The sequence below is a fragment of the Cryptomeria japonica genome, chromosome 6 (assembly GCF_030272615.1).
Source record: "Cryptomeria japonica chromosome 6, Sugi_1.0, whole genome shotgun sequence".
Classification (NCBI taxonomy): Eukaryota; Viridiplantae; Streptophyta; class Pinopsida; order Cupressales; family Cupressaceae; genus Cryptomeria; species Cryptomeria japonica.
Window position 1 is genome coordinate 548354511 of NC_081410.1, and position 23523 is coordinate 548378033.

General features: G+C 41.8%; 1 protein-coding gene across 6 annotated transcripts in view; it reads left to right on the top strand.

Moving 5' to 3' along the window:
- The window catches only part of LOC131073036 (long chain acyl-CoA synthetase 9, chloroplastic), a 219449-nt gene that overhangs the window by 96102 nt on the left and 99824 nt on the right, over window positions 1–23523 (top strand). The gene's annotated exons all lie outside the window — the stretch shown is intronic.

Genomic DNA, 23523 nt, shown 5'->3' on the forward strand with positions numbered 1-23523 from the left:
AGGAGACATGGAGGGGTTTGGGCAAGCCAACTCTCAGGCCACCAACATTCCACCTCGTCGGTGCGGACCAGCATGGAATCAAGCCCCTAGGGACACTCATGGCACAAAAAATTGTTGTCGGTACCCAACATTTTTTCCTTGACTTCGTGGTTATGCCATTGGAGAAGAAGACCTATGACGCCCTTATAGGAAGAGGTTGGCTGATTATGGCGAAGGCGAACCACAACTGGAAGAAAAAAAACTCTCCATTGAGAGTGAAGGCCGAAAGTACGTGATCGACTTGAGGAATCAAGCCGTAAGCGAGGAATTGGTGTCGTCCGATTCGGACTTAGATTACTCGTACAATTGGGAATTGGGCTCACAAAACGACAAGAAAACGATGGAACCTGATGACGAGGGGATTTTGGAACTGGAGGGATGTTCAGAGGATGAAACAAGTTCCCTCACTGGGCTCTTCCATTGGCAGATGGAAGACTATGAAGTATTTCACCCCGATTGCCACATGTTGCAGATCTGCAAGATCGGGGAATCAAGTGCAAGTACTGAAGATGCAACTTTTCCCCCAGAATACGAGGAGTACCGCGAGGGGGTAGCACGGGTGGATGATACACCCGTACACCGGTTCGAATGGGACAAAGTCATCAAGTACGAGGAGTCCAACGTGAAGAAAGTGAATTTGGGGAATGATGCCGATCTGAAGGTAATCCTCGTTGGGGATGATTGGAACCCCGCGCTGAAAGCGGCAACATTTAAAATTTTTCTAGAGTACAAAGATGTGTTCGCGTTTACATACAAGGACCTGAAAGGGATACCCCCGGAACTGTGTGTACATAGAATACCTCTCTTATCAGGTGTCCAATCCGTACAAAGGAGGCTGTATAGAATGAACAAGAACTATGCAACAAAGGTGAATGAAGAAATTGAAAAGATGCTTGAGGCCAGAATCATCTTTAAGGTAGACACTAGCGAATGGGTATCGCCAATTGTCATCTCCCTGAAGGAGGCAAATCAGATCAGGATATGTGTGGACTTCTGATGCTTGAATGCCGTGACTATCAAGGATCCGTTCCCAATTCCATTCACTGACAGCATTTTGGAGGAGGTAGTAGGCCACGAGATTTACTCTATCCTGGACGGATTTTCTGGATACAACCAGATCAGCATTGCCGAAGAAGATAAACTAAAAACAACATTTATAGTGGAGGATGGAGTATATGCATACAATTGCATGTTGTTCAGACTGTGTAATGCTCCGGTCACCTTCTAGCGGATTATATTGCACATCTTTGATGGGATGTTGGTAGGAAGCTTCAAGGCATTTTTGGATGATTGGTCTATTTATAGCAAGCAGGAAACTCATTTGAACGCACTCAGGGAGTGCATGGAGAGGTCGGTGGGCCCGGCTGGTCCTGAATCCCAAGAAGTGCCGATTCATGTGGTACTGCAAGGAAGGGCTGAAGACGGACCTTGACAAGGTAGGGGTAATTGTAAATATGGAGAGTCCGATTGATGTCACGAGGGTAAAATCCTTCTTGGGACATGTCAGCTATTACAGGAGATTTATCAAAAGTTTTGCACAGGTGTCATGCCCTCTGGATAAGTTGACGAGAAAAGGTGAACCATTGACATGGGGAGCAGAACAGGAGGAAGCATTCAAGGAATTGAAATTCTGATTGGTGAGTGCACTAATCTTTACGTACCCATATTGGGACAAGGAGTTCCATGTCCACGTGGATGCCTCCAACTTTGCGATTAGCGCCACTCTGGCACAAGTAGGCGTACAGGGGTTGGACCACCCTATTTTTTTCGCTAGCCGTTTGCTCTCTGCTCTTCAAGGCTGAACGAAACTATAGTACAACAAAGAGGGAGGCACTTGGGATGGTGTACTCAGTGCATAAGTTACGCCACTACCTCTTGGCGACACCATTCACCTTCTACGTAGACCATCAAGCCTTTATGTACCTGGTGAACAAATCGATAATCCAAGGATGGGTAAGTCGATGGCTGCTATTGCTCCAAGAATTCACCTTTACAATCATTGTACGCCCTGGGAAGAGTCATGTCATAGCGGACCAACTATCAAGAATCAACCAGAGAGCCTGGGGAATGAGTAAATGAGGATTTTCCCGATGCTCACTTGTTCCAAATCGCCGTACTACCTCCTTGGTACGAGAGCATTGGCGAGTACCTATCTACCTCTACGTTTCCACGGGACATGCCACCAGGGGAATGACGTATGTTGGCACTGAAAAGTAAAACCTTTCAATTGATCAATGGCCTACTGTACAAGATGGGACTAGACCAAATCCTGCGAAGATGCGTGATGCAGGAAGAAATTCCATGTGTACTAAAGGAAGCTCATGACGGATTGACCGGGGGCCATATGGGGTTTGATACCACCACACGCAAGGTTTGTTGGCAGGACTGTGGTGGCCGACCTTGCACACTGATGGGCGCGAATGGGTGGTTGGATGTGACACATGCCAGCATACAAGGAAGCCTCTTAAACGAGACTTCATGCCCCTATTCCCCTCCCAGCGGCAGGAACTGTTTGAAAGATGGGGATTGGATTTCGTAGGACCTCTCAAGGTGAGCAATATGCATGGATGCCAGTACATTGTGGTAGCCACGGAATACCTGACAAAGTGGGCCGAGGCTCGAGCTCTGCCGGTCAATATTGCCATAAGTACGACAAGATTCTTGTACAAACAGATTGTGACCAGGTTCGGGATCCCAATACAGATCACAAGTGATAGAGGGGTTCACTTTGTTAACCAGGTCATCCGGACAATGACGACTGAGTTTAAAATCTTTCGCAACCTTTCAAGCCCGTACTACCCCCGAGCGAATGGCTAGGCGGAAGCCACAAATAAAGTACTGGTGTCTATCATTTATAAATCTTGTGGAGTGGAACGGGAGGATTGGGAGGAATGTCTGCCAACGGTACTATGGGTGTACCGTACCACGTACAAGGTGACCACGGGCCATACGCCATACACCATTCCAGCTCGTGTACGGCCAAGAGGCAGTGGTATCGACAGAGTACACCATACCAAGCCTACGGATTGCTGTTGATAACCGATTGGGAGAGAAGGAGAGTTTGCATGCTCGACTTTTGAGCCTCACCAAGCTAGATGAATGACAAATGATGGCACAATGGGCGACAGAAGTGGCCCAATGTCGGCGGAAGTACTGGCACGACAAACATCTCCGACAGACAAATTTCATCCTGGACAGTTGGTCCTCAAGTATAACGGTCGCAACGAACTTTGTCCTGGGAAGTTCAAAGTCCGTTGGTTGGGGCCCTATAAGATTAGGGAAGTGGGGAAGAATGGAGCAGTGAAACTGTTTATCCCAGATGATAATCCAATTCGCGACCCTGTCAACAACTCGAAATTGAAACTGTATCGGGAACGTTATAAACCAGTCCTATCAATCAACATGTTGGGATATGCCACAAAGGGAGATTGGACCATTGGAAGAAGAAAAGAAGTAGAGGATTGTGGGTTGAAAATTTTGTACACTTGGAGAAATATACGAAATTGTGGCTTCAACCACAGTGTGAGTGAAACTCTCCTAATTAAGGGAAGGATCCCCTATCTATCTAATACTGAAACTAAAATAATATGGAACATCAGTTTTTCGTCTTTTTTCAAGAAAGCCAATATACTTTTCTCTCCACAGAAAAGTGATAGCAATTCAATGTAAAACAGCAGTAACAACTTTTTGAAATGAAATGAGAGAAAATAAATGAAGTTTCTTGAAAACTCAAAGACTTCCGTCAATTCCTTCCAGACGGGACAGCGATATCAAGCTCAAAGTCTTGAATATGTGAAGTCCTATCTACCCTTTTCTATTCTAATGATATCAAGAACAAATTGTAGCAACACAAAGTCTGAAATATCTTATTCCCTTCTACACAAAACAATAAGAACTAGTATGAGCTCAAAGACTCACAACTATTTTTTATCACAAAATCTTTTTTCTAATTTCTTCAAGAACAAGTGTAAGCACAAAGTCTTACAGCTCTTCCTAGAAGAATGTTTACTCTAATTTATATGAACCTCCAATACTTGTAGCACAAAGACTGCAAATCAAATTCAATTAAGCTCTGTAAGAAACACTTGCAAGAAAGATAATATGGAACACAAACTCAAGAATGTAGCAGAAAGACTCAAAACTTGAGCAATCTTCTTCTATTCCTTTCAATTCTTCAATTTACACATAAAAGCTCAAAGACTTCTTAACTGCAAATTTCGCAGAGTTTTTGCTTGCTTTCTAAAAGATAAAAATTACAATAGACCCCCTCAAGTATTTATAGGAGAGGAGTCTTGAGAAAAAGGTGGGAGGATCCTAACTAACTTGAGAAATTCTCTCAACCACTAAGACTTACTCAATAACTAACTATGACTTATTCAAAGTTACCAGTCCTATTTTAAATTGACTTGTTACTCGTCTACTTGTAATTACAAAAGTGCAAGTAATGACTTAACTTGCAATTTACAAAATGTTTTTACAAGTAAACATGTCAAAAGAGAAACTACAACTAAGAGATTACAATTCTGAAAAATGCAACTAAGTGTTGAAAAACACTTAGGTTGCAGCATGTGAAGACATGAATCCTTCGAACTTCTAGATGATCATTTGCAGCTCATTAGGATTCGGTTCATGGGTATTCTTTGCCACGATCATGGTCTGCACAATAACATCGCTACAACGAAGGATTGTTGCATTATTCTTCTCAAAGGAAGATCGAATTTCCTGCAAGGAGACTTGATAGGCAACCAAGGCTTGAATAGATGTAACTGAAAATGGTTCACTCTTCCACTCATGATGAATCTTCAACTGTAGATCTGAGAGAACCCTTTCTTCTGATAATAACTCCCCATTGTGATCCATGATATTGTAAGAAGCTTTCTCACAACAAGAAACAATTTCCTGGAATACTTCCAGTCGCAGTCTCATGGTATCATCAATGTCTTCAACAAGTGACTTGAGAACAAGGGCTTTGTTCTCCAAGAGCTTCTGGTATTCTAGATACACAACCCTCGAAGGAATAACCTGATGTTCTAGAAGAACACTCAATTTTTGTTGAGGGATTTTGAGCCAAGTTACCAAGCTATCTTCCACCTTTTCCAAGTTTTGTTTGAAAGTATCTGAAACTGGGTTCAATTGTTCTTCAATGGTCTTCAATTTGACCATCATTTGGAAAACCTCCCTCAAAACTTGTGCACATAAATCATGAAGCTGATCTACCCAAGATTCCAATGCTTGTACCTTTTGAGCAGCTCTCTCAACTCTTTGAATTGATTCTTGTGGACTCGAAGAACTCGAAGGATTATTCCCTTCACCAGTAGGTTTTGTGATCTTATGAATAGCTGCAACTAGTTGCCTATTCTCCTTTTCTAACTTGTCTTTCTTTGCTAGAAGCTCATCTTACCGCTGTACTAGTGAAGCTACAGAATGCTGGGCATCATGCTTGACCACTTCATGTGTTTGCTTACCCAACTCTATCCTTGTGAACTTGTAATCAGCAGCTTGCATCTCATCATGTGGCTTGTCTACAAGGGGCTCAACAATTTCTGCCACTTTCATCTTGTTCTATCAACTATTACCCTTGAGATCGTCTTGGCTCTTTTAGCAACCTTGGGCCTAGATTGCTTAAGTTGCTGATAATCAAAGACATCAGGAGAAATTTCTTGCTTCTTCCTCTTGCGAGTGAAAGAACTAAGCCATGGAGGTAAAGCTATTAGTTCTCCTTCAGTAGCTGCTGAAAGCAAAGGAGAAGCAGTTTCTATTTGAACAATCGTGGTCATCCTGGGGGAAGTATCTGTTTGGATGGCAACATGGCTTGTTTGGTAACCAAAGGGCATGAAGATTGTTTCATAAACTCCTCAAAGTTGGAAGTAGAAGTATCAATCTCTGACAAATGAATACATGCAGGAGTATCCTCAAAGATTTCCAGCAAACTCTCTTGTTGATGATCAAGAGGTGGCTTAATTGTTGAAATGGGAACGACATTCTGAGGGGAGTCATATGCTACTGTGTCAAGAGGAGATAGAGGTAGCTCCATGGGAACTGAGGAGAGAATCTCATGAGATGACTCCGAAGCTAGTGACTTAGGAGCATCATCTGATTGTTGTCCTTCTTTTGGATCATCAGGATCAATCACATGAATGTGAAGTTGGGATTTTTCCTTCCCATGAACTGTCGCCTCCTCAGGAGGAAGCACAATTGCCCGACTAATCCGCAACTTGATCCTTGTGCCCGAAGATGATGCACCTTCCTTGTTCTCTATATGAATCTCAAACTTACGCCCGAGGGGTCCTATAGAATCATCTTCTTTTCTAACCTTGAGCTTGATGAGCCTAACACCATTACCTTTGAGCCAAGTGTTGGTGTTAGCTAAGATGGGCTGAAATCTCTCAAGAATGGAAGTGCATTCTTTGTGTGACCACTGGATTAAAGGAAGTGGGGCATCATCAACTCTTCATGAGACGTACTCTGGATCAAACACATTCCCATCATCAATCATCCCTTGCAGAATGTCCACCAAGTTCAAATCAATAACCTGCTCAAGGGTGAGCTTGCAGTAATCCATCTTAAGAACCTCCTTTTCTGTACAGAGATCCATCCAGATATCTTCTATGCGATGCACATGTATGAAGGACTTTTTGATTCTCTCCTTCATACCTAGGTAGTCAAAATCTGTCCATGACTTAAACCTTTTGAGTTTTATCTCCTGCATCTCGGTCTCCATAGCTTTGGCTTTGGTGGATGTGATGAGGGAGCATCGACCAATCTTCAATGGGTTAGTTGTAGAAATCCCCATTCCAACCTTATGCTTGACAGATTGATGTGCATGAACTGCCATGATCTGTCTTCCCAACTCCATAAGAATAATCTTATCAGTTGAGTATCTAGGGAAGCATGTATGGCTACCCACTGTAACATCCAACTCTCATGTAAGTGAAAGTTGGGAATTGAAGGAAGAAGCAACCATATTCATTCACTCTTTCTCATGCCTCATATGATACTCTTCCATTCTTTAGAGTCTTGTCAAACTGACACATGAAATAACCAAAGAATTCATCCTGAACCTTTCTGAAATGTAATCTGCTGCGTCTCAAAGGCAGCTGATCATAGTACTCCCACACAGGTATAAGCGAGCGATCACCCTTGGTAGAAAGACCAGGGAAGTGTCTAAGTGATGCTGCTAGATACACCAAATATGAGTTCATATAAAATGTCGTGGTAGTAGGGATTGTTGCAAGTTGTTCACACAAAGCGTTACTGATAATTTCTCCCCATGAGATGTGACGAGACTGCCTTATGAACATGATAAATTGATACATCCAGGGTCGAAAAACGTTAGAATTCTCTAGTCCCAACATCTTGTTGAGAAGAGTAATGATGTCTCCAATTTCCCACTTGAAGTCACAACGATACAACTTAGCCCACCTTGTGAAAGTGGCGCGTGGCTCATGGATCCACCTATTAATGTGGCGTTTGCAATCCTTCTCTCTCTTGACATAGTATTCAGCTGCACTATCTTTGGAAATTTCCATATACACAGGTGCTGACGGTATTCTGAAGACTTTCTCAATAGTATCCGCATCAAGGCGGATTATTGCCTCCCCATCATCATTTCTAATGGTTCTTGTCTCCTTGTCGAAATGGTTAGCGCAAGCAGGAACAAATTCAGGTTCTAGGGCAGCCACCGAAAAAGAAGATGCATGATGAATGTGGCTGTTCAACAACCGCTGCATATTACTATCTTGCGGATCCTCTACCATTTTGATGAATTCTGACATGTCAACATGCCCAAATTCCGTATCCTTGATATGATCCAAAGGAGAGGAAACTTGTGAAGGGGAGACCTCATTTTGGTATTTGTCATATTTGTATTTCATCTTCTTTGGAACAAAAGATGATGGTAAATTTGACATTGAAGAACAATTTGGCACACTGCGATGAAGACTTAAAAGTGTCAAAGCAACATCAAGATCAGCTACAACTAACATCTTTCCTTCTTCAAATGGGAAAAACTCTAACCTTTGCACTTCACAACTTTGTGAAAGGAGAATGGGGAATAAATAAGGATGCCCAAAACTTGGGTTTTGACCAATTTCAGATCTTGGGGAATGTTTTACAAGTAACAAGTGGGGAAGAACAGTTGTGCAATCGGACTTTTAAAACCTAAATGCAAGTATACTTGTAAAAAGAAAAATGAAGAAGTGGGTGAAAAATGAGATTTTGACATGTGGGAAATGGCAGGAATGGTATGTACGGATAAAGGCAATGGGTATGAACGAAAATGGAAATATTTTGGGAAGATCATTTTTAAGAAAATGGGAAGAACTTTCAACTTGTAATCCTATCCGGTTTTAAAAGCCCGTTTTCTAAAGGATGAGTATTTTCCAACTTAAAAACTTGGAATTTTACCAAAAGATGGTTAAAATTTTCCAATCAAAGGGGAAGGTCCATTATTTTCATCTTACTTGCAATTGGGTTTTGAAATCCCGAATGCAAGTAAAGAGGGAAAACGGGGAAAGACAATGCAACTTGCAAATTGCTTTGCAAACTTGGAACAAAAGGGAAAATGGGGAAAGACAATGCAACTTGCAAATTGCTTTGCAAACTTGGAACAAAAGGGAAAATCTCTCACAAAACCGATTTTAGGCAAGAACAAAACTAACATATATACAAATTGACCAAGGAAACAAAACAATCAAAAACAAGGAATAAAAACAAAGAAGGAAAGAATCATACCTTGATCAATCAAAACGTCCTCCAAGAAGCAATAAGCAAGAAGCAATCCTTGAAAGAGAAGACAATGAACCTCTTAATTAGACAACAAACCACACTCCAAACCCTAGCCATGTTTTTGCCAAAATGCCATATGTATCAAAACGCCCATCAAAATTATGAGGAATCGGTCAAGAGAAGTATTCAACCTCCACGCCTAGATGAAAGAAGCCAAAACGACTTGGGAGAGGCGAGATTCATGGCATTTGAAGAAGAAAATTGTGGCATTTGAAGAAACACGTGTTTGCTGTTTGAAGATCATTTAATCAGCAAAACGTCTAACAAATGGCACAAAAAGAGTTGAAAGATGCATGAAAAAGTAAGAAATCCAAAATGCCTTCTCCCTCCTTGAATCTCTTCACAAAAATCGGTGGAAATCTTCAACAAAATCCTTCAACAATGCTGGTCGGGTTCTTGGGAAAGAACAACAAGTTCAAAAATGCATGCAACAAAAGAATTCGGGTTTCTTTCGCCTTTTTACATGTTTAAAATGTTCACTTTTCCGCTCACAAGGAAAAATCAGGTTTGTGAGAGTGGACAAGAAGTTTAAAATACTTGTAATAGGGACATAAGACTCACTTTACAAGTTTTTTAAACAAAAGACTAGTAAAGGGAAAATAAAATTCCTTTTACAAGCCATAAAAACAACTTGTAATAGGGAAATAAAATCCCTGTTACAACTAAAAGTGACTTTATAAAACTTGTAATGGAGGAGTAAAACCTCTACCATAACTTAAAATCACTTAAGTGGAACTTTTGAAATGAATTACAAGTTTATTTAAACTTTATAATTTAAAGTTCACTTGTAATATGTCTAATTAGTTCCTACAATGACTTAAAAAGACAAAAAACAACAAGGGGGAAATAAAAAGTAAGTTACAAGTTCTATTTTTCATAAAGTGCACTTGTAATTAACTTAAAATTTCCTTACAACACTAAACAAAGGGAAAATTAAAAGTTGCAACTTAAGGAAAATTTCCCACCTTCAGTGAGGGAGAATAAACCCGAAATTGAAGGAAAAACATAGCAAACAAACTCGAAACGCGATGAAATTTGAAACGTGGTTTAAGGATGGACTGAGAATTAGTCTAGTCCAAGGGTAAGGTGAAGTTTTGCCTCGAGAAGCATGCCTTAGAATAAAATTTTCATTTTTTGACAAATTTTTTATGTAATGATCCATCATTTTTGAAAACATAAATGAGGACAACAAGGAGGACCTCGTGGGTACTGCAGAACCTTATAGACATGACGAAGATTGGGCTAAGCCACTTACGTTCATAGAAGAGCGACTGGTACCGAAGCACGTTGAAGGCATCGTGGTGCCCAAAATTCACAAGCACTTGACAAATGCCTATTTTGGTGATCCCGCAACATGGATAAGGATAACGGGGCACTGGAGGAAGAGAGCCCCATACTAAGGACTCCGTAAAGGGTATATTGCATATTACATTGACAAAGAAGCAGAGGCCAAATGGAAGGCGGAGCTTGCGGAAAAGGAAGAGGAGCCAGTCGACCTGGAGGAGGTAAACTTGGAGGAGTACGGTGCAACCTTGGGACCGTGTCTGAAAATGGTACTAAAAGCCGAAGATTTGTATGTGATAGCACTACAAACTAGCGAGTAGGAAGCCGACCCCAATGCACTCTACCGGGTGATCCCTGATCATGCGGGCCAACTACAGGTGGATGGTGAGAAAGTGACATGGTACCAACAGTATGGAGGTCAGTACATAGATGGAAGTTATAAAGGGGTGGGACCGAAACCATTGGTGGACAAGATATGGGACTTGGAATATGTGGGCACGTGTTGTCTCGAGGAATGTTACAGGAGACTATCGCATGTGTGTGCATGGCTTCACGACTCGGAGATTAGAGTCCGACCTCAGGTAGATTTGATTGGGGTAAAGCGGAAAATGGAGGATTTAGAGACTGGAAGTGATGCTTAAGGACCAAGCAAAAAATTGAAGGGAATTAGCAATAAAGAAAAGCTGGGAAGAAGACTGCGATTGGTGGCATGAAATGCCAAATTGTGCAAATTAAGGAAGATAGTAAAAGTGCAGGAAAAAGAGGTGGGACCCTCAAAGGTACAGAAAAACAAAACAAAAAGCAGTCGGGGGAAACAAGTAGTCCAGTACCATGGCCACTTAAAGGTACGGGGATTGAAATTTAAATATATTTGCCAAGTTAAAAAATTAAAAGGGTATTTTAAAAGGAGAATACTAAAAATAGAAAAAGTAAGGCATGAATTAAAAATTAAAAGTAAGGGGTAGGAGTTATTAAAAAATTAAAACAAAAGGTAAATATTATGAGGTTTGCAAAAGAAAAATTGAAAGTGGCAAAAAGAAGATTATTATATAGGAAATTACTGCAATTTACCCTAACCCTAAAAGTGCGAAATTTTTATAAATCCCCCCGAGTGGCCAATTCCAACCAATCATACAGCCAGAGAGACGGAGGAAATTGCAGTAGCAACATCACTAGAGGAAGGTCATCCGTACGACTGGAGGAGAACGGACCGTACCGATTCCGTAAGGACTTTAGGGGAAGAGATTTGGAGGTATTGAAATCTTCGTACGACCACTGTACGGAAGCTACAGGAAGTCATCGCACAGAAAAATCCGTACTATCCCTGTACGAAAATCATGGCCGCAGGCATTCACGGGAAAAATTCATACGACATCCGTATGGAAACTACCAGCAAGGGCATTCATGCGACAGGAAAAATTTCATACGAGATCCGTATGAAAATTACCAGCAAAGGTATTCACGCGATGGGGGAAATCTTGTACGACATCCGTACGGAAATGAGTAGCACACCAGAGGAAGTGCGTACGGTTGTTGTATGGAGACTGGAGGAGATCAATACAACATCCGTACAGACGAAAATCAGACAGGAGGTGGGAGTTTGTACAAAAGTTCTAGGCGGAATCTGTACAGCCATCCAAATTCGACGCTAGGAGGTAGGAAGACAAGTTGCACAAATCAGTACGGCTTTGGCTGACAAGCAAAATCCGTACAGTGGAAATCCGTACGGTGGGTATATACTACGGTTGGAGGGAAAAATTTCCGTACGCCAAAAACAACTGGCAGAATTTAGTTGATTGCGGAAACAGTTGGATTAACGACTTTGATAGCGACAGGGTAGATTCGGCAGGAGAATTGAACAAGGAATTGCAACTTATAAAAAATGATCCAGGTATGCTGAGGATGAGATTTGGAAACCCTAGCAACAAAGGCACGGTCATTTTCATGAGCAACATGGCCACACCAGGAAGCAGCAAAGGGAAGGTGGTGTGTTGTACTCATTTTTTGTTTCCAAAAATGAAGGACCACTACATGAAAATTTTGTGAAAAAATGAAAATTTTTACTCTATGGCATGCTTCCAAGGCAGAATTTCGACTAATCCTTGGACTGGCTTAATCTTCAGTCCATACTTGAACTACGTTTCGAATTTCGTCAAATTTTGGGTTCGTTTGCTATGTCTTTCCTTCAATTTCGGGTTTTAAAACCCTGACTGCAGGTGGAGAATTTTCTTCAAACTGCAAGTTTTAATGATATTCATTGTTTTGGTTGTTGTAGGGGAATTTTTAGCTTATTACATGTGCATCTTTATTAAAAGATGTTATTTGCAATTTGTTTTAAATTTCCCTCCCTTGTTTTTGTGTTTTTTGTTATTTTTTGGTCTTGTTTAGTTAAAATAGGGATTTTTTGACTCAATTACAAGTAAACTTGCAGTTTGGTCAAAAAACCCCTACTTTAATGGTTTTTGCATGTAATAGAGATTTTAAATCCCCATTACATATGTGCAAGTATTTCTAACTTGTTGTAGGGATTTTATTTCCCTTTTACAAGTAAAAAAACCGATTTTGCCTTGCAAGTGCATTTTTGACAATTTTTAAACTTGTCATTTGCTCCAAAAAACCTGATTTTGGCCTAGTAAGTGAAAAAGTAAAATTTTAAACTTGCTATTTGTCTTAAAAATCCCAATTTTGGCTTGTAAGTGGAAAAAGTGAAATTAAAACTTGTTATTCTCTCCCAAAAACCCGATTTGCATTCCCTTATGCAAATTCGAACTTGTCTTTTGCTCCAAAAAACCCGAAATGCAAGAAAAAATGATTTTTGACCATTTCAAGGCAAATTTTTTGGAGAGATTGTTGGAGGAAGGAGGCGTTTTGGTTTGCATCCTATTTCCATGCATTCTTGGACACCTTTCACGCCAAATGGAGGTTGCATTGACTGGTTTTTCGCCCTAGATCAGCAAAACACGTTTTTCTTTAATGCCACATTTTGAGGGATTAGAACTTAATGAAGCTGCATTCTCCTAAAATGATTTGCCCTCTCTTACCTATGCGTGGAGTTTGAGAAGAGTTTTAAGCTATTTAATAATGCCATTGAAGATGCAAATGATAGCCACGTTTTTCTCCACGTGACTCCTTTGGCTACGTTTTGCAAACTTTTGTAATCATTTCTTCAACTCCTCCTTAGGCGATTTGTTCCAATCCTCTTGGTTGTGCTCTCTTATTGGCGTTTTAATCCTCCAAATTTGGGATTGCTGCTACATTTATCAGTTTGGGGCATTTTTGGAAAAACATGTTAAGGGTTTTGACATTGCGGATTGCTTCTATTTTTGGTCTTCCTTCTTTTTGACAAAAATTGGTTCCATTTTTGGAGAAGCATTTGCATTTTCAAGAAACCTATGGCTTCTTTCCTTTCTCTCCTTTATTTTATTATTTTCTTGCTTTCTTAGTTTTCTTTCTTAGTTGCATTTTTGTAAATATGTGTTGTTCTTCCCCCAAAATCAGTTTTTGTGAGAGGATTTTTCCCCTTGGTATGCAATTTTCGAATTGCATTGTTCTTCCGAAAAATTCTCTCTTTACTTGTATTCGGATTTTTAATCTCGATTACAAGTTCGCTGGAAATTCTTGTTCTTCCCCTACGGTTAAGGAATTTAACCATTTTTGGTTAAAATTCCAAGTTGAAAAGTGTGAAATACCCCTCCCTTGCAAATTCGGGTTTTGAAAACCGAATTACATGTTGAATAGTTCTTCCCATTTTCATGAAAATGACTTTCCCGGATTTTCCCATTTCTATCCATCCATGTTTGCCATATCCGTACTTTCCATTTCTGTTATTTTCCGCAAGTCAAAATCTCATTTTTCGTCCATTTCTCCATTTTTGAATTTACAAGTGTACTTGTATTCGGGTTTTAAAACCTCGATTGCATGTATGTCCTTTCCAACTTGTATATTTGCGAAAATTCTCCCAAGATCCGAAATTGGTCAAAGTCAAGATTTTCCCATTTCTACATATTTCCCCAATTCCTCTCACAAAATTGTGAAATTCCAGAATCAAAGTTTTACGCATTTGGAGAAGGAAGAATGATATTTGCAGCTGACTATGATGTTGCCTTCACTCTCTTAAGTCTTCATCACAGCATTCCAGGTTCACAATCAATGTCAGATTTGCCGGCATCCCCAACTCCAAAGAAAATGAAATACAAATATGACAAATATTAGAATGAGGTTGCACCTTCCCAGGTTTCTTCCCCTTTGGATCGCATCAGAGACACGGAGATAGGGCATGTTGATATGGTAGAATTCGTCAATAGGGTAGAAGATCCACAGGATAATAACTTGCAGCGGCTGTTGGACAGCCATATCCATCATGTATCTTCCTTCCCGGTGGCTGCCCTAGAACCTGAGTTCGTACTTGCTTGCGCCCATCATTTTGACAAGGAATCAAGAGTCATAAAAAATGATGATGGTGAAGCTATAATTTGTCTCGATGCGGATACAATCGAGAAGGTCTTCAGAATAACTCCTGCACCTGTTTATATGGAAATCACCAAAGAAAGTGCAGCGAAATATTATGTGAAGAGGGAAAAAGATTGCAAGCGGCACATCAATAGGTGGGTCCAAGAGCCAGGACCTTCCTTCTCAAGATGGGCAAAGTTGTACCGTTGTGATTTCAAATGGGAGATAGGAGACATCATCACTCTTCTCAGCAGGATGATGGGCCTTGAACATTCCAATGTCTTTGAGCCATGAATGTATCAGTTCATTATGTTCATACGGCAGTCATATCACATTTCATGGGGGGAAGTCATCAGCGATGCCTTGTGCGAACAACTTGCAGCAGTTCTTACCACGATGACCTTCTTCGTGAATTCGTATTTGGTATATTTAGCAGCATCACTTAGACACTTTCCAGGAATTTCTACCAAGGGTGATCGCTCACTTATACCAGTTTGGGAATATTACGACCAGTTGCCATTGAAATCCAGCAGAGTGCATTTCAGAAGGGTCCAAGATGCATTCTTTTGATATTTCATGTGTTAGTTTGAGAGAAATCTCAGGAACAAGAGAGTATCAGATGAGGCATGGGTCAAGGTGTCTGAGTATGGGTGTTTGTTTCTGCAATTTCCCACGTTCACGTATATGAGGATAGGATGCTATGATGGTCAGCCGTACATGCTTCCGAGATACCCAACCGATAAGATAATTCTTATGGAGTTGGGAAGACAGATTATGGCTGTTCATACTTTTCAGTCTGCTAGACACAAGGTTGGAATGGGGATCTCTACCACAAACCCATTGAAAATTGGCCGATACTCCCTTGTCACATCTGTGAAGGCTAAGGCCATGGAAACTGAAGTGCAGGAAATCAAGCTCAAAAGGTTTAAACATAGAGCTGATTTTGATTATAGAGGTATGAAGGAGAAAATCAAGAAATCCTTTGTGAATGTTCATCGCATTGAAGACATCTGGGTAGATGTCCGCACAAAAGCCGAAGTCCTCTAGATGGAATACTGCAGGCTCACTGTTGAGCAAATTGTTGATTTGAACTTGGCGGATATCCTACAAGGGATGATTGATGACAGGCATATACTTGATCCTGAATACACTTCACGGAGGGTTGAGGAGCTCCACTTCCTTTGATCCAATGGTTGCACAAGGAGTGCATATCCATCCTTGACAGATTTCAGCCTATCTTGGCCAACACCAACTCATGGCTGAAAAGTAATGCTGTTAGACTTATCAAAATCAAGGTTGGTAAAGAAGATGATTCTATGGGGCCTCTTGGACGGAAATCTGAGATTCATATTGACAACAAGGAGGGTGCTTCATCTTCAGGCACAAGGATCAAGTTACAAGTCAGTCGTGTAGTAGTGCTTCCTCCTGAGGAGATGACTGTTCGTGGGAAGGAAAAATCACGATTCCATGTTTAGGTGATCGATCTGGATAATCCAAAAGAGGGCCAGCAATCTGATGATGCTCCTAAGTCTCCAGTTTCAGACTCGCCTCATGAGGTCATTCCTCCAGTTTCCATTGAGATGCCCATTTCTCCTGATTTGCTTGTGGACGAGTCTCCTCAAAATGCAATTCCCATTTCAGCACATGAGCCATATCTTGATCATCAACAAGAAAGTGTGTTGAAAGTTCCTGAAGATATTCCTACTTGCATCCAATTATCAGAAATTGATACGTCCACTTTTGGTTTTGAAGAATTCATGAGGCAATTTTCATGCCCATTGGTAATTGAGCAAATCGTGGTCGCTGTCCAAACAAATATTCCTCCCAGGATGACCACGATAATTCAAACAGAAACTGCTTCTCCTTTGCCTACGGCTGCTAGTGGAAGAGAGTTGATGACTTTGCCTCCATGGCTTAGTTCTTTTACCCCGAAAAGGAAGAAGCAAGAAATCTCACGTGATGCCTTTGATTACCAGCAACTCAAACAGTCCAGATCCAAAGTTCCTGAGAAGGCCAAGACTATCTCTAGGGTAACTATTAATAGGAACAAGATGAAAGTAGCTGAAATTGTGGAACCTATTGTAGATAAGCCACTTGATGAAATGTCAGCTGCTAATTATAAGATTAAAAGGATAGAGTTGGGCAAGTAAACGCATGAGGTCATTAAACATGATGCTCAGTTTTCTGTTGCTTCACTGGTGCAAAGGTGTGATGAGATTCTAGCGAAGAAAGACAAGCTAGAAGAGGAAAACCGACAGCTTATGGCAGCCATTCATAAAATCACAAAACCGGCTGCTGAAGGGAGTAACTCCATAGGTTCTTCTGGTTCCCAAGAATCGATTCGTAGAGTGGAAAGGGCTGTTGAGAAAGTACAAGCACTAGATTCCTGGGTTGATCAACTTCATGATCAATGTGTACAGGTAATGAAAGACATTTTTCAAATAATGTCTAAATTGGAAACTGTTGAGGAGAAACTAGATCAAACTTCTAATACTTTCAAAAATAATTTGGAAAGTGTTGAAGAAAGTTTGACAATTTGGCGTACCATGCCCCAACAATAGCTGAGTGTTCTACAGGAGCACGCCATCATCTCTTCGAGGGTCATGTACTTGGAATTTGAAGAACTTCCGGAAAACAAGACCCTTGTTCTTAAATCTCTCATTGAAGAAATCGGTGATGCAAAGAGATTTCGGGGTGAAGTTTACCGAGATATTGTCTCACATTGTGAAAGGGCCTCTTGCAACATAGTAAGTCAGGATGGAGAGTTGATTCCAGAAGAAGAAGTTCTTGTTGATTTATAGATGAGGATTCATAATGAATGGAGGAGCGAACAATTCTCGGCAGCTTCGATTCAAGCATTGGTGAAACACCAAGCCTTTTTGCATGAAATCCAGTCTATCCTAGATAAAAACAATTTTGCGCTCCTCCGCTGTCACGACACTATTGTGAAGACTATGGTTGTTGCCAAGAACACCCATAAACCGAATCCTGAGGAATTACAAGCGAGCATCCAGAAATTTCAAGGATTTGTGTCTTCACAAAATGCAACTTAAGTGTTTTTCAACACTTAGTTGAATTTTCCCTCTTTTGTAATCTTTAGTTGTATTTTAGTTTTGGCAAGTTACATGTAAAAGTATTTTTTGTAAAATGCAAGTTACACATTACTTGCACTTTTGTAATTACATGTAAGGCAACTACAAGTTGTTTCCGATTAGGATTGTAGTTGGAATAAGTCTTAGTTAGTTGGAGTAACTCTTAGTTAGTTAATGAAGTCTCAGTTAGTTATTGAATGGGTCTTGGTGGTTGAGAGAATCTCTCTAGTTAGTTAGGATCCTCCCACCTTTACTTGCACTTTTGTAATTACGTGTAAGGCAACTACAGGTTGTGTCCGATTAGGATTGTAGTTGGAATAAGTCTTAGTTAGTTGGAGTAACTCTTAGTTAGTTAATGATTTCTGAGTTAGTTATTGAATGGGTCTTGGTGGTTGAGAGAATCTCTCAAGTTAGTTAGGATCCTCCCACTTTTTTCTCAAGGCTCCTATTCTATAAATACTTGAGGTGTCCATTGTAATTATCATCTTTTGGGAAAGCAAGCAATAACTCTGCCAAATTTACAGCAAGAAGTCTTTGAGCTTATGTATGTGAATTGAAGGTTTTGAGGAATAATAAAGAAGGATTACTCGAGTTTTGAGTCTTTGAGCTACATGTTTGAGTTTGAATCTTTTTATTTCTTCTATGCAAAGTGTTTCTAAAGGAGCTTAGTCCAATCTGATTTGAAGTCTTTGAGCTGCAAGTAGAGAAGATTAATTAAAATAGGAAAATCTCTAGAAGGAGCAGCAAGTCTTTGAGCTTGCGTCTATTCTTGAGGAAAAATTACTGTTTGATAAGAAATAGCAGCAAGTCTTTGTGCTCGCATTAGTTCTTGTCTTTGTGTCGAAAGAATAGATTATTCCAGTCTTTGAGCTATTACCTTTTATTCGTTGTAAAATTTAGTATAGCAAAGGGTAGATAGGACTTGCAATAGTCAAGTCTTTGAGCTTGATATTGCCGTCCCGTCCCGAAGGAAGTGACGGAAGTCTTTGCGCTTTCAGGAAACTTCATTTCCTTTCACTCATTTCACTTAAATGTAGTTACTGTTGTTCATATTCAATTGCTATCCTTTTCTGTGAAGAGAAACGGATATTGTCTTTCTTGAAGAAAGAAGGAAGACTGCTGTACCATCCTGTTTTTATTTCAGTTTTAGATAGATAGGGGGAGCCTTCCCTTAATTAGGAGAGTTTTTACTTGTGTGTTGTGGTTGAAACCACAATTTGTATATTTCGCCAAGTGTACAAAATTTTCAACCAACAAGGTGCGGGCGCGTGTGCAGAGAGATGAGCCCCTGACTGTGCAGTCTTTGACATGGGAGGGGTTGAATGGCAGCGACTGCAGGGCATGGTGGGAGGAGACGGACAACACCAACAATATTAAAATGAATTTGAAGAGAGCAGGGGTTGACCACATTCTAGCTATGCCAGTCTTCAACATTAAAGAATTTGAGCTTGTATTGAAGGGAATGGTGGCAGGTTATGATCGACATACACACAGGACCAAGGTATAGTATGGAGGATGTCATCTCACGATTTCTTATTCGGCCACTGAGTTTGCGATAATTTTTGGGATCCCAAACCAGGGCAGCCCTGTTGTCAAAAGGAAGATGACATTGGAACAAAAGCAGCAGTTGGTTCAACTGGTTTGCCGAGGGGACTTGACACAAGGCGACCAAGACAGTATATGGAAATCTGGCAGTAGCCACGGTGTAATCGGACATTTCTAGCGAATGCAAAATGGCGATGTATCATGGATATCATCAAAAGTAGACTGATAGGAGCAAGTCGGTGGTCAGACATCGTTGTGTGGATGTTGTACTTGATGAACGGGCTGCGGAATGGCACGGTCTTGAATTGGGTGTCATTCCTTTTTGAGTGCATTCGCGAATGCCTAGGGCTGCAGCACAAGGTTTTTTATATGTTGCACCATACCCTTGCCATGTTTTTGGATGCTGTTGATATAGGAGTACGACCAGAGAAGAGGGGTTACTTGCAACCATTAGCCAGAATAGAGCCATATAAACCCCCCATCTTTTACTAGACGCATCTAGACATCATGACAGCTGACAGGAACCATAGAGGAAGAGACGACGACAAGATATGGGACAATCTCCCAGTGCAGGTAACGGGGATAGTGAGGAAGATGTCGTGGAGGCATCCTCGTCAGATGATGAAAGTGGAGAAGATGACACTTTTTGCTTGGCTCCAGCCATAGGCCGATTGCCAGCCGAGGTTGGAATGGGGGGTGGTGATAATGCAGTGGCTGAGGAGGTGATAGAAGGGGTAGGAGACAGTAGCATGGCCGTGGAAGTGATGGTGGCCGAAATCCCTCTTGACAGACCATATGTGGTTGAGCAGAGGAAGGATGTACCAACCTAGGTGATTGGTGTAGTGGACGTGGAGGCATCACTGCCACCGCCACCTAGGGTGACCTTTGGACAGGAGGAGGCCGTCCCACAATTGAGTCCCAGCTGTGTTGACCACCAAGAACACACAATCGATTCTTGGCTGCTGGAGACCCTCGAGGTATGAGTGGAGAAATTGCGAGAATTGCCGCCGTCACCTGGTGGGGATGGAGGAATTGATACTAGCAATCTACAGATTGGCAGTGTGGAATCTGACAGAGAGAGGGAACTCTAGACTCATGGGACAACTGGGGAGCATGCATTGCACAAAGGAGTTTAGGAAGGATGGGGGGAATCTTCCTCCCCTCACATAGAGGAATTGATACTTCGGCCGAAGAAGCCCGACCCCACAGACCCATTTGGCACTTTGCAGCGGTGTGCGTTCCAGTTAGAGGGAATGGTGAAGTTCCTGAGTGACGTCGGCCACTTTGTGAAGGGTGTAGAAGTTGGACATGATCTGAGGATAGCTCAAGTGGCCGAGCGCCTTTTGTCCTTTGTCAAGGAGGACTATGAGGGGTAATTCTTCCGATGTTTCACTGCCAAAGGATGGCCAAAGTCAGAGACCCCTGAGATGATGGATGCTTGGATGAGGAACATGATCGTGACAGAGGAGATTGGGATTTGTGGTTCTATGCGTGGAATGGAGACAGCCTTCCGGGACCAAGTCTTGAAGTATCAGAGGATGGTGGTGGTGAGGATGGAAGCCATGAAGGTCCAGCGGGATCAGGCAGTGCGAGAAGCAGAGGGTGCCAGGAAAACATTGGCCCACCACATTCAATAGAGTCAGTCACAGTTGGCTCAGGAGCACTCTTGGATTACCGCGTTGGAGGAGACAGTCGCCAAGAACGTGCAAGAGTTGGAAGTGAGTGGCAAGGCGAAGGATGAGCTGACAGCTAAGGTGGCAAGGTTGGAGGCTAGGCTGGCCGAGAAGGAGAAGCAGTTGCAGGAGCAGGGACAGGAGCTTCAAAGAGCTCGCAACAAAATTGTTGAGGCTACTCATATGGTTAGGTTGGTGTGAGAGCGGGAATTGGCAGCCATAAAGTGACTCCAGCGAGCGGGCACATCTCAGTCATCTGTACTTCCAGGGACGCTCTCATCTCCCTCCACATTAGTTTCAGTTGCTTCCATCAGCTTCCATTTGTTTGTCGTCTGGAAGACGACTTCTGTTTGGGGGGGGCTGATGTTAGGCGTTAATTAGGAATAAAACTTTTAAGTTATTGTTATGTCATTTTTGTTATGGTTGGAGTCGGCCACGTGGGTTCTCGTGTCAGTTACGACGGTTGGTACCTCGGCCAACCGCCAGATAGTATATATGGCTATGTAGGGGAACCCCGACAATAATGTTGATGTACTGAACATTTTGGAATGCAATAAAGGATATACTTTTCTGCCATATTATTGTGACTGTTATTTAATCACCGCTTTGGATATAATTGTGATTGCTGGTTAGATGTTTTGTATACATTTACTATTTATTTTGTGAACTTGAACAATTCACAGTAGGGAGTAAACAAGCATGTTCTCGGATGAAGTGACAATCAACTTCAATATCCTTTGTTCATGAAACATTGGATTATGAACAGGCTCGAGAACACTCTGATTGTCCCAATAGAGAACTGTAAGCTGATTTTGAGGTGCCCACAATCCTTCCAAAGTTCACAGGATATGGATCGAAGGACTTTGTACGACATTCTAAGACATGTATATATGGGAGGCGAATGGCCAAGAGGACTAGGAGTATTGGCTGAAGGCATTTCTTGCCACCCTTCGAGGAATTGCCATTGACTAGTACACAAACCAAGAGGCTAAGAAGAAGGCGGGATGGACTGATCTAAGGAAGGCATTTGAGGAGGAGTTCAAGCTACTAAGGGATGACAACGAGATTGTAATAGAAATCTATAATACCAAACATGGCAAAAATGAGAGTGTACGTGCTTACAACTGTAGACTCAAAGAATTGTTGAACAAGATGGAGCATCAACCGACCGATGGATTGAAGAAAAGATGGTTCGTGGATGCACTTGCTCCATCCCCTAGGAGGAAAATGAAAGTTGCCCCTCCACCTTCGTACGCCAAGGCTTACAATTGGGTGATGGACAACGAGAGCGAGAGTAAAACATCCAAAAGGAAGAAAAGGATAATTATGATGATAGTATGGCGGAAAGTAGCGATGGAGAGTCTAAAACTGTACAAGCTCTTCAAAAGGACATGTTGCGGACGACGAAGGAGTTGAAGGTAGAAAAGGAGAATGCCAAGGAGAGCAAGGAATTGTGGTGCACTGACATCTGTCAGGTACTAGGACACTCCATTAAGGAGTGCCCGTACAACTTAAAAACAAGAAGCACACAAGTGCTCTTAGCCCAAGGGGAACAAACAACCCCTCTGACCACACCTCGAAAACCCCCTACCAACTCTAATGCATCTCTTGGGGGTACTGAAACAATAGGCGAGGGAATAACAATAGCAATAACAATACCCCACAAAGGAGAATATAGTATGATGTGAAAGCTAGACCCATGATCCAATGCTGTAGTTGCAATGAATGGGGTCACTTCGTCTGGGACTGCCAAAATGGCCAAAGCAACAATGCAAGGTTGTTATGCAAATGGTGTGGACCTAGAAACCACAAAGGGACTGCCCAAAGCAGAAGGGGCTAAACATGCTGGACATGAAGGAGCCAAATGAGAGAGTACCGATGATTACTAGGCTCCAAACCAAGAAGGCACTATATCCTGATCCCTGTACGGAAAAAGAGAGGCTTCAACAGGTGAAGATGGATATTGAATGGGCGATGGCAGAACAAAGAAGGGCCTCACATGATGCCAGTACTCCTCTACAGTCGGAGTCTGAGAAGACTATAATGAAACAGATGTTGCAAGCCACCATACCTGTAAGGGTATTTGACCTTCTACAAACCATGCCTCGATTGAAGATGGCAATCACGAGCGTGGTTGGTGAGGAGATAGCCAACCAGGAGCATTGTGAACGGACAAAGAAGCCAATGGCGAAGCCAGCCGGTGACTCAGCCACTAACCCCATGTTATTAATCGTAAGTATCGGAAGGAAGTTTGCTATGGTCGAGATGGAAATAATGGGACGAAAGTTGACTAATACCATCGATGGAGGCTTTGGAGTAACGTATTGCCAGAAGAGACATGGAAGGGATTGGGCAAGCCAACACTCTGGCCACCAAGCTTCCAACTAGTAGGTGCTGACCAACATGACATCAGGTTGCTTGGGACACTCATGGCACAAAAGGTCATCATTGGCACTCAACATTTTTTGCCGGACTTTGTGATCATCCCGCTCAAAAAGAAGGCATGCGATGCCCTCCTCGGCAGGGGCTAGCTGATCGCCGCCAAGGCAAACCACAATTGGAAAAGAAATACTCTCCATCAAGATTGAAGGACGAAAGTATGTCATTGATTAGAAGAATCAGGCCGTAAGTGAAGAGTTGGTATCCTCTGACTC